Source organism: Giraffa tippelskirchi, chromosome X (assembly GCF_054371585.1).
Source record: "Giraffa tippelskirchi isolate mGirTip1 chromosome X, T2T-mGirTip1v1.2.pri, whole genome shotgun sequence".
NCBI classification, from domain to species: Eukaryota; Metazoa; Chordata; class Mammalia; order Artiodactyla; family Giraffidae; genus Giraffa; species Giraffa tippelskirchi.
This window is the reverse complement of record NC_137289.1, coordinates 37,564,053-37,578,711: the sequence shown is the minus strand read 5'-3', so window position 1 is coordinate 37,578,711 and position 14,659 is coordinate 37,564,053. Positions and strand designations below refer to the sequence as shown.

The 14,659-nt window shown below is 51.2% G+C and overlaps 1 long non-coding RNA gene across 1 annotated transcript in view; it reads right to left on the bottom strand.

Annotated features, from left to right (window-relative positions):
- LOC145536425 (uncharacterized) overlaps positions 1-14,659 on the bottom strand; it is a 325,058-nt gene that overhangs the window by 83,498 nt on the left and 226,901 nt on the right. Inside the window, exons 119-126 of the long non-coding RNA XR_014075840.1 lie at positions 14,394-14,509; positions 12,521-12,636; positions 10,647-10,762; positions 8,773-8,888; positions 6,899-7,014; positions 5,025-5,140; positions 3,152-3,267; positions 1,230-1,345 (exon numbers count right to left, since the gene is read on the bottom strand). This is a non-coding gene — a long non-coding RNA (uncharacterized LOC145536425). The remainder of the gene's footprint in view (positions 1-1,229; positions 1,346-3,151; positions 3,268-5,024; positions 5,141-6,898; positions 7,015-8,772; positions 8,889-10,646; positions 10,763-12,520; positions 12,637-14,393; positions 14,510-14,659) is intronic.

Here is a 14,659-nt window from a genome sequence, read left to right as displayed (position 1 = left end):
AAGTAAGAGTGCTCTGTGGGGACCAATGTCTACACCTATTGCAAAAGGACCCCTTATGACAGGAGCACACACTACGATGCACGGCTAGAACCTGGATGTAGTCCACGTGGCAAGGGTTTTCAACCAAACCCTAATTCGTGAATCATCCAGGTAATTCTGATCCTAACCCACATCAGTAACAACAAAGTGACAGAATCCATCACATCGCGGTCTCCCCAGGAGGCAGCGGCCAGGCCACTCGCCTCAGAGTCCCAGAGACTGCTGTGGACGTGGACCCAGAGTTGGACGGCTCCTCTGGATTCCCTTTTCCCTATGGTCTTCCAGCCCAGGAGAGCCCCAGAAAGAGGACACAGGTCTTTCCCCAACATTCCAGTGGAGCCAACCCAGCTGGCAGAGTTTGGAAGGTGTTTTTGGCTACCATTGGCCTTTTTGAACACGCAAAGGGCGGAGGGAGGCGCCCAGCTCCAGAGGGTGGCTGGCATTTCTGGAGCAACACTGCCATCAAGCGGAACCATTTTGAGCAAGGCGTGCAGGCCCTTCCTACGGATCCTGCTGCAGAAAGGCCTGTGAAGAGAGGCCCTGGGGAGTGAGGGTTTCGAGCACTCAGAAGATCCTGGGCGAACCTGACTGCCTGACACCTCACCAGAGCTGGTGTGGGAGCAACAGGTAGTGCTGTTTGGGGCCGGCCTCGCCCACCGAGGAGCCCCTGGCTGTCAAGCCCTCGGGGGCGTGGTGTCGGTGGCGGCCATGTTCAGGAACAAGGCCCTGAAGCTCCTGCCACCGGCCACCTGGCCCATCGTGCAGGAAGGTTGCTCAGTCTCAGCATTAAGGACAGACCTCCATGGAACCAGTATAAACTGCACTAAAATACTTCAGAAAATCATCTTTCTGACCTGCAAAGGAGGAAAACACAAAGTACACCTGGGAGTTCTCTTCCACACCCATCAGATGTGTGACATCGGCTCCAGGAAAATAATGGCCCTTGCCGGGCTTGATTTTAAATGGAATTCGGGCACCTTTGAACTTGCAAATGGTTGATAGTTGAAGCAAACAGGGAAAACGTTTCTGACCATTACGATGATACAACTGTGGCGACGAAGAATGCCTGAACACGCTAGTAACCAGACAGTAACCCGAGAAGTTCGGTGAGAGACCCGCCCCGAGAGAGGTGCCTACTGTTCAGAAGCGGGTAACGGAACCAAAGCACAACTGAGGGCTGTGTTACGTACCTATGAGACGTCTGAAATCAGTGTCTGCTCTTCGTCTGTGCCTCAACGCTGGCTCCACACCAAGGCAACATATGAGCCGTTGATCACTCTCTTTCATTATTTTAGCAAACCGCGACCTGAAAAGGAAAGAAAATACCGTTGAATACCTTTGCCTCAGATGCAGATCCATATCCTTCAGTATGAATTCAGCTTCAAAGAGATAAGAAACCAACCAAAACAAAAAACACACCAGTCACCACAAAGTCCCATTAAGAGAAAACAAACCAAAACACCCGATCAAACCACACTACCTACCCCTAGGAGAAGTCAGCATAAATGTCTAGATGGTCTGGACTTTATACTGCAAACCCACTGTGATGTAACTCACTGTAACCATTTAGACTCAGTGTTGTGGACTGAGGTTGCGGTCTAACATACCGATGCCCTTTTCTGCTCACCTACACTACCGGCCCTGAGGTTTGTGAAAAGAATAACCTGTTAGCCCTGCATGCACAGATACACAAACGTTCTCCCGCTCGGCACTTAATTGATTCCCATGAGGGATGAGTGTCCTGGCAGAAGGGACACATGACTTAAGTCTAGGGTTTGTTGAGCACACTCAGTCACCTAGCTAGAAACAAGTTACCAAAGTGGACGGAGCCATTTAAGTAAGAGTGCTCTGTGGGGACCAATGTCTACACCTATTGCAAAAGGACCCCTTATGACAGGAGCACACACTACGATGCACGGCTAGAACCTGGATGTAGTCCACGTGGCAAGGGTTTTCAACCAAACCCTAATTCGTGAATCATCCAGGTAATTCTGATCCTAACCCACATCAGTAACAACAAAGTGACAGAATCCATCACATCGCGGTCTCCCCAGGAGGCAGCGGCCAGGCCACTCGCCTCAGAGTCCCAGAGACTGCTGTGGACGTGGACCCAGAGTTGGACGGCTCCTCTGGATTCCCTTTTCCCTATGGTCTTCCAGCCCAGGAGAGCCCCAGAAAGAGGACACAGGTCTTTCCCCAACATTCCAGTGGAGCCAACCCAGCTGGCAGAGTTTGGAAGGTGTTTTTGGCTACCATTGGCCTTTTTGAACACGCAAAGGGCGGAGGGAGGCGCCCAGCTCCAGAGGGTGGCTGGTATTTCTGGAGCAACACTGCCATCAAGCGGAACCATTTTGAGCAAGGCGTGCAGGCCCTTCCTGCGGATCCTGCTGCAGAAAGGCCTGTGAAGAGAGGCCCTGGGGAGTGAGGGTTTCGAGCACTCAGAAGATCCTGGGCGAACCTGACTGCCTGACACCTCACCAGAGCTGGTGTGGGAGCAATAGGTAGTGCTGTTTGGGGCAGCCTCGCCCACCGAGGAGCCCCTGGCTGTCAAGCCCTCGGGGGCGTGGTGTCGGTGGCGGCCATGTTCAGGAACAAGGCCCTGAAGCTCCTGCCGCCAGCGACCTGGCCCATCCTGCAGGAAGGCTACTTTGGTAGGTTTAGAAGGACTCAGGTTGCTGAACTAACCATGCCTTTGCTCAGTCTCAGCATTAAGGACGGACCTGCATGGAACCAGTATAAACTGCACTAAAGTACTTCAGAAAATCATCTTTCTGACCTGCAAAGGAGGAAAACACAAAGTACACCTGGGAGTTCTCTTCCACACCCATCAGATGTGTGACATCGGCTCCAGGAAAATAATGGCCCTTGCCGGGCTTGAGTTTAAATGGAATTCGGGCACCTTTGAACTTGCAAATGGTTGATAGTTGAAGCAAACAGGGAAAACGTTTCTGACCATTACGATGATACAACTGTGGCGACGAAGAATGCCTGAACACGCTAGTAACCAGACAGTAACCCGAGAAGTTCGGTGAGAGACCCGCCCCGAGAGAGGTGCCTACTGTTCAGAAGCGGGTAACGGAACCAAAGCACAACTGAGGGCTGTGTTACGTACCTATGAGACGTCTGAAATCAGTGTCTGCTCTTCGTCTGTGCCTCAACGCTGGCTCCACACCAAGGCAACATATGAGCCGTTGATCACTCTCTTTCATTATTTTAGCAAACCGCGACCTGAAAAGGAAAGAAAATACCGTTGAATACCTTTGCCTCAGATGCAGATCCATATCCATCAGTATGAATTCAGCTTCAAAGAGATAAGAAACCAACCAAAACAAAAAACACACCAGTCACCACAAAGTCCCATTAAGAGAAAACAAACCAAAACACCCGATCAAACCACACTACCTACCCCTAGGAGAAGTCAGCATAAATGTCTAGATGGTCTGGACTTTATACTGCAAACCCACTGTGATGTAACTCACTGTAACCATTTAGACTCAGTGTTGTGGACTGAGGCTGCGGTCTAACATACCGATGCCCTTTTCTGCTCACCTACACTACCGGCCCTGAGGTTTGTGAAAAGAATAACCTGTTAGCCCTGCATGCACAGATACACAAACGTTCTCCCGCTCGGCACTTAATTGATTCCCATGAGGGATGAGTGTCCTGGCAGAAGGGACACATGACTTAAGTCTAGGGTTTGTTGAGCACACTCAGTCACCTAGCTAGAAACAAGTTACCAAAGTGGACGGAGCCATTTAAGTAAGAGTGCTCTGTGGGGACCAATGTCTACACCTATTGCAAAAGGACCCCTTATGACAGGAGCACACACTACGATGCACGGCTAGAACCTGGATGTAGTCCACGTGGCAAGGGTTTTCAACCAAACCCTAATTCGTGAATCATCCAGGTAATTCTGATCCTAACCCACATCAGTAACAACAAAGTGACAGAATCCATCACATCGCAGTCTCCCCAGGAGGCAGCGGCCAGGCCACTCGCCTCAGAGTCCCAGAGACTGCTGTGGACGTGGACCCAGAGTTGGACGGCTCCTCTGGATTCCCTTTTCCCTATGGTCTTCCAGCCCAGGAGAGCCCCCGAAAGAGGACACAGGTCTTTCCCCAACATTCCAGTGGAGCCAACCCAGCTGGCAGAGTTTGGAAGGTGTTTTTGGCTACCATTGGCCTTTTTGAACACGCAAAGGGCGGAGGGAGGCTCCCAGCTCCAGAGGGTGGCTGGATTTCTGGAGCAACACTGCCATCAAGCGGAACCATTTTGAGCAAGGCGTGCAGGCCCTTGCTGCGGATCCTGCTGCGGAAAGGCCTGTGAAGAGAGGCCCTGGGGAGTGAGGGTTTCAAGCACTCAGAAGATCCTGGGCCAACCTGACTGCCTGGCACCTCACCAGAGCCGGTGTGGGAGCAACAGGTAGTGCTGTTTGGGGCCGGGCTCGCCCAACGAGGAGCCCCTGGCTGTCAAGCCCTCGGGGGCGTGGTGTCGGTGGCGGCCATGTTCAGGAACAAGGCCCTGAAGCTCCTGCCACCGGCCACCTGGCCCATCCTGCAGGAAGGTTGCTCAGTCTCAGCATTAAGGACAGACCTGCATGGAACCAGTATAAACTGCACTAAAGTACTTCAGAAAATCATCTTTCTGACCTGCAAAGGAGGAAAACACAAAGTACACCTGGGAGTTCTCTTCCACACCCATCAGATGTGTGACATCGGCTCCAGGAAAATAATGGCCCTTGCCGGGCTTGAGTTTAAATGGAATTCGGGCACCTTTGAACTTGCAAATGGTTGATAGTTGAAGCAAACAGGGAAAACGTTTCTGACCATTACGATGATACAACTGTGGCGACGAAGAATGCCTGAACACGCTAGTAACCAGACAGTAACCCGAGAAGTTCGGTGAGAGACCCGCCCCAAGAGAGGTGCCTACTGTTCAGAAGCGGGTAACGGAACCAAAGCACAACTGAGGGCTGTGTTACGTACCTATGAGACGTCTGAAATCAGTGTCTGCTCTTCGTCTGTGCCTCAACGCTGGCTCCACACCAAGGCAACATATGAGCCGTTGATCACTCTCTTTCATTATTTTAGCAAACCGCGACCTGAAAAGGAAAGAAAATACCGTTGAATACCTTTGCCTCAGATGCAGATCCATATCCTTCAGTATGAATTCAGCTTCAAAGAGATAAGAAACCAACCAAAACAAAAAACACACCAGTCACCACAAAGTTCCATTAAGAGAAAACAAACCAAAACACCCGATCAAACCACACTACCTACCCCTAGGAGAAGTCAGCGTAAATGTCTAGATGGTCTGGACTTTATACTGCAAACCCACTGTGATGTAACTCACTGTAACCATTTAGACTCAGTGTTGTGGACTGAGGCTGCGGTCTAACATACCGATGCCCTTTTCTGCTCACCTACACTACCGGCCCTGAGGTTTGTGAAAAGAATAACCTGTTAGCCCTGCATGCACAGATACACAAACGTTCTCCCGCTCGGCACTTAATTGATTCCCATGAGGGATGAGTGTCCTGGCAGAAGGGACACATGACTTAAGTCTAGGGTTTGTTGAGCACACTCAGTCACCTAGCTAGAAACAAGTTACCAAAGTGGACGGAGCCACTTAAGTAAGAGTGCTCTGTGGGGACCAATGTCTACACCTATTGCAAAAGGACCCCTTATGACAGGAGCACACACTACGATGCACGGCTAGAACCTGGATGTAGTCCACGTGGCAAGGGTTTTCAACCAAACCCTAATTCGTGAATCATCCAGGTAATTCTGATCCTAACCCACATCAGTAACAACAAAGTGACAGAATCCATCACATCGCGGTCTCCCCAGGAGGCAGCGGCCAGGCCACTCGCCTCAGAGTCCCAGAGACTGCTGTGGACGTGGACCCAGAGTTGGACGGCTCCTCTGGATTCCCTTTTCCCTATGGTCTTCCAGCCCAGGAGAGCCCCAGAAAGAGGACACAGGTCTTTCCCCAACATTCCAGTGGAGCCAACCCAGCTGGCAGAGTTTGGAAGGTGTTTTTGGCTACCATTGGCCTTTTTGAACACGCAAAGGGCGGAGGGAGGCGCCCAGCTCCAGAGGGTGGCTGGCATTTCTGGAGCAACACTGCCATCAAGCGGAACCATTTTGAGCAAGGCGTGCAGGCCCTTCCTACGGATCCTGCTGCAGAAAGGCCTGTGAAGAGAGGCCCTGGGGAGTGAGGGTTTCGAGCACTCAGAAGATCCTGGGCGAACCTGACTGCCTGACACCTCACCAGAGCTGGTGTGGGAGCAACAGGTAGTGCTGTTTGGGGCCGGCCTCGCCCACCGAGGAGCCCCTGGCTGTCAAGCCCTCGGGGGCGTGGTGTCGGTGGCGGCCATGTTCAGGAACAAGGCCCTGAAGCTCCTGCCACCGGCCACCTGGCCCATCGTGCAGGAAGGTTGCTCAGTCTCAGCATTAAGGACAGACCTCCATGGAACCAGTATAAACTGCACTAAAATACTTCAGAAAATCATCTTTCTGACCTGCAAAGGAGGAAAACACAAAGTACACCTGGGAGTTCTCTTCCACACCCATCAGATGTGTGACATCGGCTCCAGGAAAATAATGGCCCTTGCCGGGCTTGAGTTTAAATGGAATTCGGGCACCTTTGAACTTGCAAATGGTTGATAGTTGAAGCAAACAGGGAAAACGTTTCTGACCATTACGATGATACAACTGTGGCGACGAAGAATGCCTGAACACGCTAGTAACCAGACAGTAACCCGAGAAGTTCGGTGAGAGACCCGCCCCAAGAGAGGTGCCTACTGTTCAGAAGCGGGTAACGGAACCAAAGCACAACTGAGGGCTGTGTTACGTACCTATGAGACGTCTGAAATCAGTGTCTGCTCTTCGTCTGTGCCTTAACGCTGGCTCCACACCAAGGCAACATATGAGCCGTTGATCACTCTCTTTCATTATTTTAGCAAACCGCGACCTGAAAAGGAAAGAAAATACCGTTGAATACCTTTGCCTCAGATGCAGATCCATATCCTTCAGTATGAATTCAGCTTCAAAGAGATAAGAAACCAACCAAAACAAAAAACACACCAGTCACCACAAAGTTCCATTAAGAGAAAACAAACCAAAACACCCGATCAAACCATGCTACCTACCCCTAGGAGAAGTCAGCATAAATGTCTAGATGGTCTGGAGTTTATACTGCAAACCCACTGTGATGTAACTCACTGTAACCATTTAGACTCAGTGTTGTGGACTGAGGCTGCGGTCTAACACACCGATGCCCTTTTCTGCTCACCTACACTACCGGCCCTGAGGTTTGTGAAAAGAATAACATGTTAGCCCTGCATGCACAGATACACAAACGTTCTCCCGCTCGGCACTTAATTGATTCCCATGAGGGATGAGTGTCCTGGCAGAAGGGACACATGACTTAAGTCTAGGGTTTGTTGAGCACACTCAGTCACCTAGCTAGAAACAAGTTACCAAAGTGGACGGAGCCACTTAAGTAAGAGTGCTCTGTGGGGACCAATGTCTACACCTATTGCAAAAGGACCCCTTATGACAGGAGCACACACTACGATGCACGGCTAGAACCTGGATGTAGTCCACGTGGCAAGGGTTTTCAACCAAACCCTAATTCGTGAATCATCCAGGTAATTCTGATCCTAACCCACATCAGTAACAACAAAGTGACAGAATCCATCACATCACGGTCGCCCCAGGAGGCAGCGGCCAGGCCACTCGCCTCAGAGTCCCAGAGACTGCTGTGGACGTGGTCCCAGAGTTGGACGGCTCCTCTGGATTCCCTTTTCCCTATGGTCTTCCAGCCCAGGAGAGCCCCAGAAAGAGGACACAGGTCTTTCCCCAACATTCCAGTGGAGCCAACCCAGCTGGCAGAGTTTGGAAGGTGTTTTTGGCTACCATTGGCCTTTTTGAACACGCAAAGGGCGGAGGGAGGCGCCCAGCTCCAGAGGGTGGCTGGCATTTCTGGAGCAACACTGCCATCAAGCGGAACCATTTTGAGCAAGGCGTGCAGGCCCTTCCTGCGGATCCTGCTGCAGAAAGGCCTGTGAAGAGAGGCCCTGGGGAGTGAGGGTTTCGAGCACTCAGAAGATCCTGGGCGAACCTGACTGCCTGACACCTCACCAGAGCTGGTGTGGGAGCAACAGGTAGTGCTGTTTGGGGCCGGCCTCGCCCACCGAGGAGCCCCTGGCTGTCAAGCCCTCGGGGGCGTGGTGTCGGTGGCGGCCATGTTCAGGAACAAGGCCCTGAAGCTCCTGCCACCGGCCACCTGGCCCATCCTGCAGGAAGGTTGCTCAGTCTCAGCATTAAGGACAGACCTGCATGGAACCAGTATAAACTGCACTAAAGTACTTCAGAAAATCATCTTTCTGACCTGCAAAGGAGGAAAACACAAAGTACACCTGGGAGTTCTCTTCCACACCCATCAGATGTGTGACATCGGCTCCAGGAAAATAATGGCCCTTGCCGGGCTTGAGTTTAAATGGAATTCGGGCACCTTTGAACTTGCAAATGGTTGATAGTTGAAGCAAACAGGGAAAACGTTTCTGACCATTACGATGATACAACTGTGGCGACGAAGAATGCCTGAACACGCTAGTAACCAGACAGTAACCCGAGAAGTTCGGTGAGAGACCCGCCCCAAGAGAGGTGCCTACTGTTCAGAAGCGGGTAACGGAACCAAAGCACAACTGAGGGCTGTGTTACGTACCTATGAGACGTCTGAAATCAGTGTCTGCTCTTCGTCTGTGCCTCAACGCTGGCTCCACACCAAGGCAACATATGAGCCGTTGATCACTCTCTTTCATTATTTTAGCAAACCGCGACCTGAAAAGGAAAGAAAATACCGTTGAATACCTTTGCCTCAGATGCAGATCCATATCCTTCAGTATGAATTCAGCTTCAAAGAGATAAGAAACCAACCAAAACAAAAAACACACCAGTCACCACAAAGTTCCATTAAGAGAAAACAAACCAAAACACCCGATCAAACCACACTACCTACCCCTAGGAGAAGTCAGCGTAAATGTCTAGATGGTCTGGACTTTATACTGCAAACCCACTGTGATGTAACTCACTGTAACCATTTAGACTCAGTGTTGTGGACTGAGGCTGCGGTCTAACATACCGATGCCCTTTTCTGCTCACCTACACTACCGGCCCTGAGGTTTGTGAAAAGAATAACCTGTTAGCCCTGCATGCACAGATACACAAACGTTCTCCCGCTCGGCACTTAATTGATTCCCATGAGGGATGAGTGTCCTGGCAGAAGGGACACATGACTTAAGTCTAGGGTTTGTTGAGCACACTCAGTCACCTAGCTAGAAACAAGTTACCAAAGTGGACGGAGCCACTTAAGTAAGAGTGCTCTGTGGGGACCAATGTCTACACCTATTGCAAAAGGACCCCTTATGACAGGAGCACACACTACGATGCACGGCTAGAACCTGGATGTAGTCCACGTGGCAAGGGTTTTCAACCAAACCCTAATTCGTGAATCATCCAGGTAATTCTGATCCTAACCCACATCAGTAACAACAAAGTGACAGAATCCATCACATCGCGGTCTCCCCAGGAGGCAGCGGCCAGGCCACTCGCCTCAGAGTCCCAGAGACTGCTGTGGACGTGGACCCAGAGTTGGACGGCTCCTCTGGATTCCCTTTTCCCTATGGTCTTCCAGCCCAGGAGAGCCCCAGAAAGAGGACACAGGTCTTTCCCCAACATTCCAGTGGAGCCAACCCAGCTGGCAGAGTTTGGAAGGTGTTTTTGGCTACCATTGGCCTTTTTGAACACGCAAAGGGCGGAGGGAGGCGCCCAGCTCCAGAGGGTGGCTGGCATTTCTGGAGCAACACTGCCATCAAGCGGAACCATTTTGAGCAAGGCGTGCAGGCCCTTCCTACGGATCCTGCTGCAGAAAGGCCTGTGAAGAGAGGCCCTGGGGAGTGAGGGTTTCGAGCACTCAGAAGATCCTGGGCGAACCTGACTGCCTGACACCTCACCAGAGCTGGTGTGGGAGCAACAGGTAGTGCTGTTTGGGGCCGGCCTCGCCCACCGAGGAGCCCCTGGCTGTCAAGCCCTCGGGGGCGTGGTGTCGGTGGCGGCCATGTTCAGGAACAAGGCCCTGAAGCTCCTGCCACCGGCCACCTGGCCCATCGTGCAGGAAGGTTGCTCAGTCTCAGCATTAAGGACAGACCTCCATGGAACCAGTATAAACTGCACTAAAATACTTCAGAAAATCATCTTTCTGACCTGCAAAGGAGGAAAACACAAAGTACACCTGGGAGTTCTCTTCCACACCCATCAGATGTGTGACATCGGCTCCAGGAAAATAATGGCCCTTGCCGGGCTTGAGTTTAAATGGAATTCGGGCACCTTTGAACTTGCAAATGGTTGATAGTTGAAGCAAACAGGGAAAACGTTTCTGACCATTACGATGATACAACTGTGGCGACGAAGAATGCCTGAACACGCTAGTAACCAGACAGTAACCCGAGAAGTTCGGTGAGAGACCCGCCCCAAGAGAGGTGCCTACTGTTCAGAAGCGGGTAACGGAACCAAAGCACAACTGAGGGCTGTGTTACGTACCTATGAGACGTCTGAAATCAGTGTCTGCTCTTCGTCTGTGCCTTAACGCTGGCTCCACACCAAGGCAACATATGAGCCGTTGATCACTCTCTTTCATTATTTTAGCAAACCGCGACCTGAAAAGGAAAGAAAATACCGTTGAATACCTTTGCCTCAGATGCAGATCCATATCCTTCAGTATGAATTCAGCTTCAAAGAGATAAGAAACCAACCAAAACAAAAAACACACCAGTCACCACAAAGTTCCATTAAGAGAAAACAAACCAAAACACCCGATCAAACCATGCTACCTACCCCTAGGAGAAGTCAGCATAAATGTCTAGATGGTCTGGAGTTTATACTGCAAACCCACTGTGATGTAACTCACTGTAACCATTTAGACTCAGTGTTGTGGACTGAGGCTGCGGTCTAACACACCGATGCCCTTTTCTGCTCACCTACACTACCGGCCCTGAGGTTTGTGAAAAGAATAACATGTTAGCCCTGCATGCACAGATACACAAACGTTCTCCCGCTCGGCACTTAATTGATTCCCATGAGGGATGAGTGTCCTGGCAGAAGGGACACATGACTTAAGTCTAGGGTTTGTTGAGCACACTCAGTCACCTAGCTAGAAACAAGTTACCAAAGTGGACGGAGCCACTTAAGTAAGAGTGCTCTGTGGGGACCAATGTCTACACCTATTGCAAAAGGACCCCTTATGACAGGAGCACACACTACGATGCACGGCTAGAACCTGGATGTAGTCCACGTGGCAAGGGTTTTCAACCAAACCCTAATTCGTGAATCATCCAGGTAATTCTGATCCTAACCCACATCAGTAACAACAAAGTGACAGAATCCATCACATCACGGTCGCCCCAGGAGGCAGCGGCCAGGCCACTCGCCTCAGAGTCCCAGAGACTGCTGTGGACGTGGTCCCAGAGTTGGACGGCTCCTCTGGATTCCCTTTTCCCTATGGTCTTCCAGCCCAGGAGAGCCCCAGAAAGAGGACACAGGTCTTTCCCCAACATTCCAGTGGAGCCAACCCAGCTGGCAGAGTTTGGAAGGTGTTTTTGGCTACCATTGGCCTTTTTGAACACGCAAAGGGCGGAGGGAGGCGCCCAGCTCCAGAGGGTGGCTGGCATTTCTGGAGCAACACTGCCATCAAGCGGAACCATTTTGAGCAAGGCGTGCAGGCCCTTCCTGCGGATCCTGCTGCAGAAAGGCCTGTGAAGAGAGGCCCTGGGGAGTGAGGGTTTCGAGCACTCAGAAGATCCTGGGCGAACCTGACTGCCTGACACCTCACCAGAGCTGGTGTGGGAGCAACAGGTAGTGCTGTTTGGGGCCGGCCTCGCCCACCGAGGAGCCCCTGGCTGTCAAGCCCTCGGGGGCGTGGTGTCAGTGGCGGCCATGTTCAGGAACAAGGCCCTGAAGCTCCTGCCACCGGCCACCTGGCCCATCGTGCAGGAAGGTTGCTCAGTCTCAGCATTAAGGACAGACCTCCATGGAACCAGTATAAACTGCACTAAAATACTTCAGAAAATCATCTTTCTGACCTGCAAAGGAGGAAAACACAAAGTACACCTGGGAGTTCTCTTCCACACCCATCAGATGTGTGACATCGGCTCCAGGAAAATAATGGCCCTTGCCGGGCTTGAGTTTAAATGGAATTCGGGCACCTTTGAACTTGCAAATGGTTGATAGTTGAAGCAAACAGGGAAAACGTTTCTGACCATTACGATGATACAACTGTGGCGACGAAGAATGCCTGAACACGCTAGTAACCAGACAGTAACCCGAGAAGTTCGGTGAGAGACCCGCCCCGAGAGAGGTGCCTACTGTTCAGAAGCGGGTAACGGAACCAAAGCACAACTGAGGGCTGTGTTACGTACCTATGAGACGTCTGAAATCAGTGTCTGCTCTTCGTCTGTGCCTCAACGCTGGCTCCACACCAAGGCAACATATGAGCCGTTGATCACTCTCTTTCATTATTTTAGCAAACCGCGACCTGAAAAGGAAAGAAAATACCGTTGAATACCTTTGCCTCAGATGCAGATCCATATCCTTCCGTATGAATTCAGCTTCAAAGAGATAAGAAACCAACCAAAACAAAAAACACACCAGTCACCACAAAGTTCCATTAAGAGAAAACAAACCAAAACACCCGATCAAACCACACTACCTACCCCTAGGAGAAGTCAGCATAAATGTCTAGATGCTCTGGACTTTATACTGCAAACCCACTGTGATGTAACTCACTGTAACCATTTAGACTCAGTGTTGTGGACTGAGGCTGCGGTCTAACATACCGATGCCCTTTTCTGCTCACCTACACTACCGGCCCTGAGGTTTGTGAAAAGAATAACCTGTTAGCCCTGCATGCACAGATACACAAACGTTCTCCCGCTCGGCACTTAATTGATTCCCATGAGGGATGAGTGTCCTGGCAGAAGGGACACATGACTTAAGTCTAGGGTTTGTTGAGCACACTCAGTCACCTAGCTAGAAACAAGTTACCAAAGTGGACGGAGCCACTTAAGTAAGAGTGCTCTGTGGGGACCAATGTCTACACCTATTGCAAAAGGACCCCTTATGACAGGAGCACACACTACGATGCACGGCTAGAACCTGGATGTAGTCCACGTGGCAAGGGTTTTCAACCAAACCCTAATTCATGAATCATCCAGGTAATTCTGATCCTAACCCACATCAGTAACAACAAAGTGACAGAATCCATCACATCGCGGTCTCCCCAGGAGGCAGCGGCCAGGCCACTCGCCTCAGAGTCCCAGAGACTGCTGTGGACGTGGACCCAGAGTTGGACGGCTCCTCTGGATTCCCTTTTCCCTATGGTCTTCCAGCCCAGGAGAGCCCCCGAAAGAGGACACAGGTCTTTCCCCAACATTCCAGTGGAGCCAACCCAGCTGGCAGAGTTTGGAAGGTGTTTTTGGCTACCATGGGCCTTTTTGAACACGCAAAGGGCGGAGGGAGGCTCCCAGCTCCAGAGGGTGGCTGGATTTCTGGAGCAACACTGCCATCAAGCGGAACCATTTTGAGCAAGGCGTGCAGGCCCTTGCTGCGGATCCTGCTGCGGAAAGGCCTGTGAAGAGAGGCCCTGGGGAGTGAGGGTTTCAAGCACTCAGAAGATCCTGGGCCAACCTGACTGCCTGGCACCTCACCAGAGCCGGTGTGGGAGCAACAGGTAGTGCTGTTTGGGGCCGGGCTCGCCCAACGAGGAGCCCCTGGCTGTCAAGCCCTCGGGGGCGTGGTGTCGGTGGCGGCCATGTTCAGGAACAAGGCCCTGAAGCTCCTGCCACCGGCCACCTGGCCCATCCTGCAGGAAGGTTGCTCAGTCTCAGCATTAAGGACAGACCTGCATGGAACCAGTATAAACTGCACTAAAGTACTTCAGAAAATCATCTTTCTGACCTGCAAAGGAGGAAAACACAAAGTACACCTGGGAGTTCTCTTCCACACCCATCAGATGTGTGACATCGGCTCCAGGAAAATAATGGCCCTTGCCGGGCTTGAGTTTAAATGGAATTCGGGCACCTTTGAACTTGCAAATGGTTGATAGTTGAAGCAAACAGGGAAAACGTTTCTGACCATTACGATGATACAACTGTGGCGACGAAGAATGCCTGAACACGCTAGTAACCAGACAGTAACCCGAGAAGTTCGGTGAGAGACCCGCCCCAAGAGAGGTGCCTACTGTTCAGAAGCGGGTAACGGAACCAAAGCACAACTGAGGGCTGTGTTACGTACCTATGAGACGTCTGAAATCAGTGTCTGCTCTTCGTCTGTGCCTCAACGCTGGCTCCACACCAAGGCAACATATGAGCCGTTGATCACTCTCTTTCATTATTTTAGCAAACCGCGACCTGAAAAGGAAAGAAAATACCGTTGAATACCTTTGCCTCAGATGCAGATCCATATCCTTCAGTATGAATTCAGCTTCAAAGAGATAAGAAACCAACCAAAACAAAAAACACACCAGTCACCACAAAGTTCCATTAAGAGAAAACAAACCA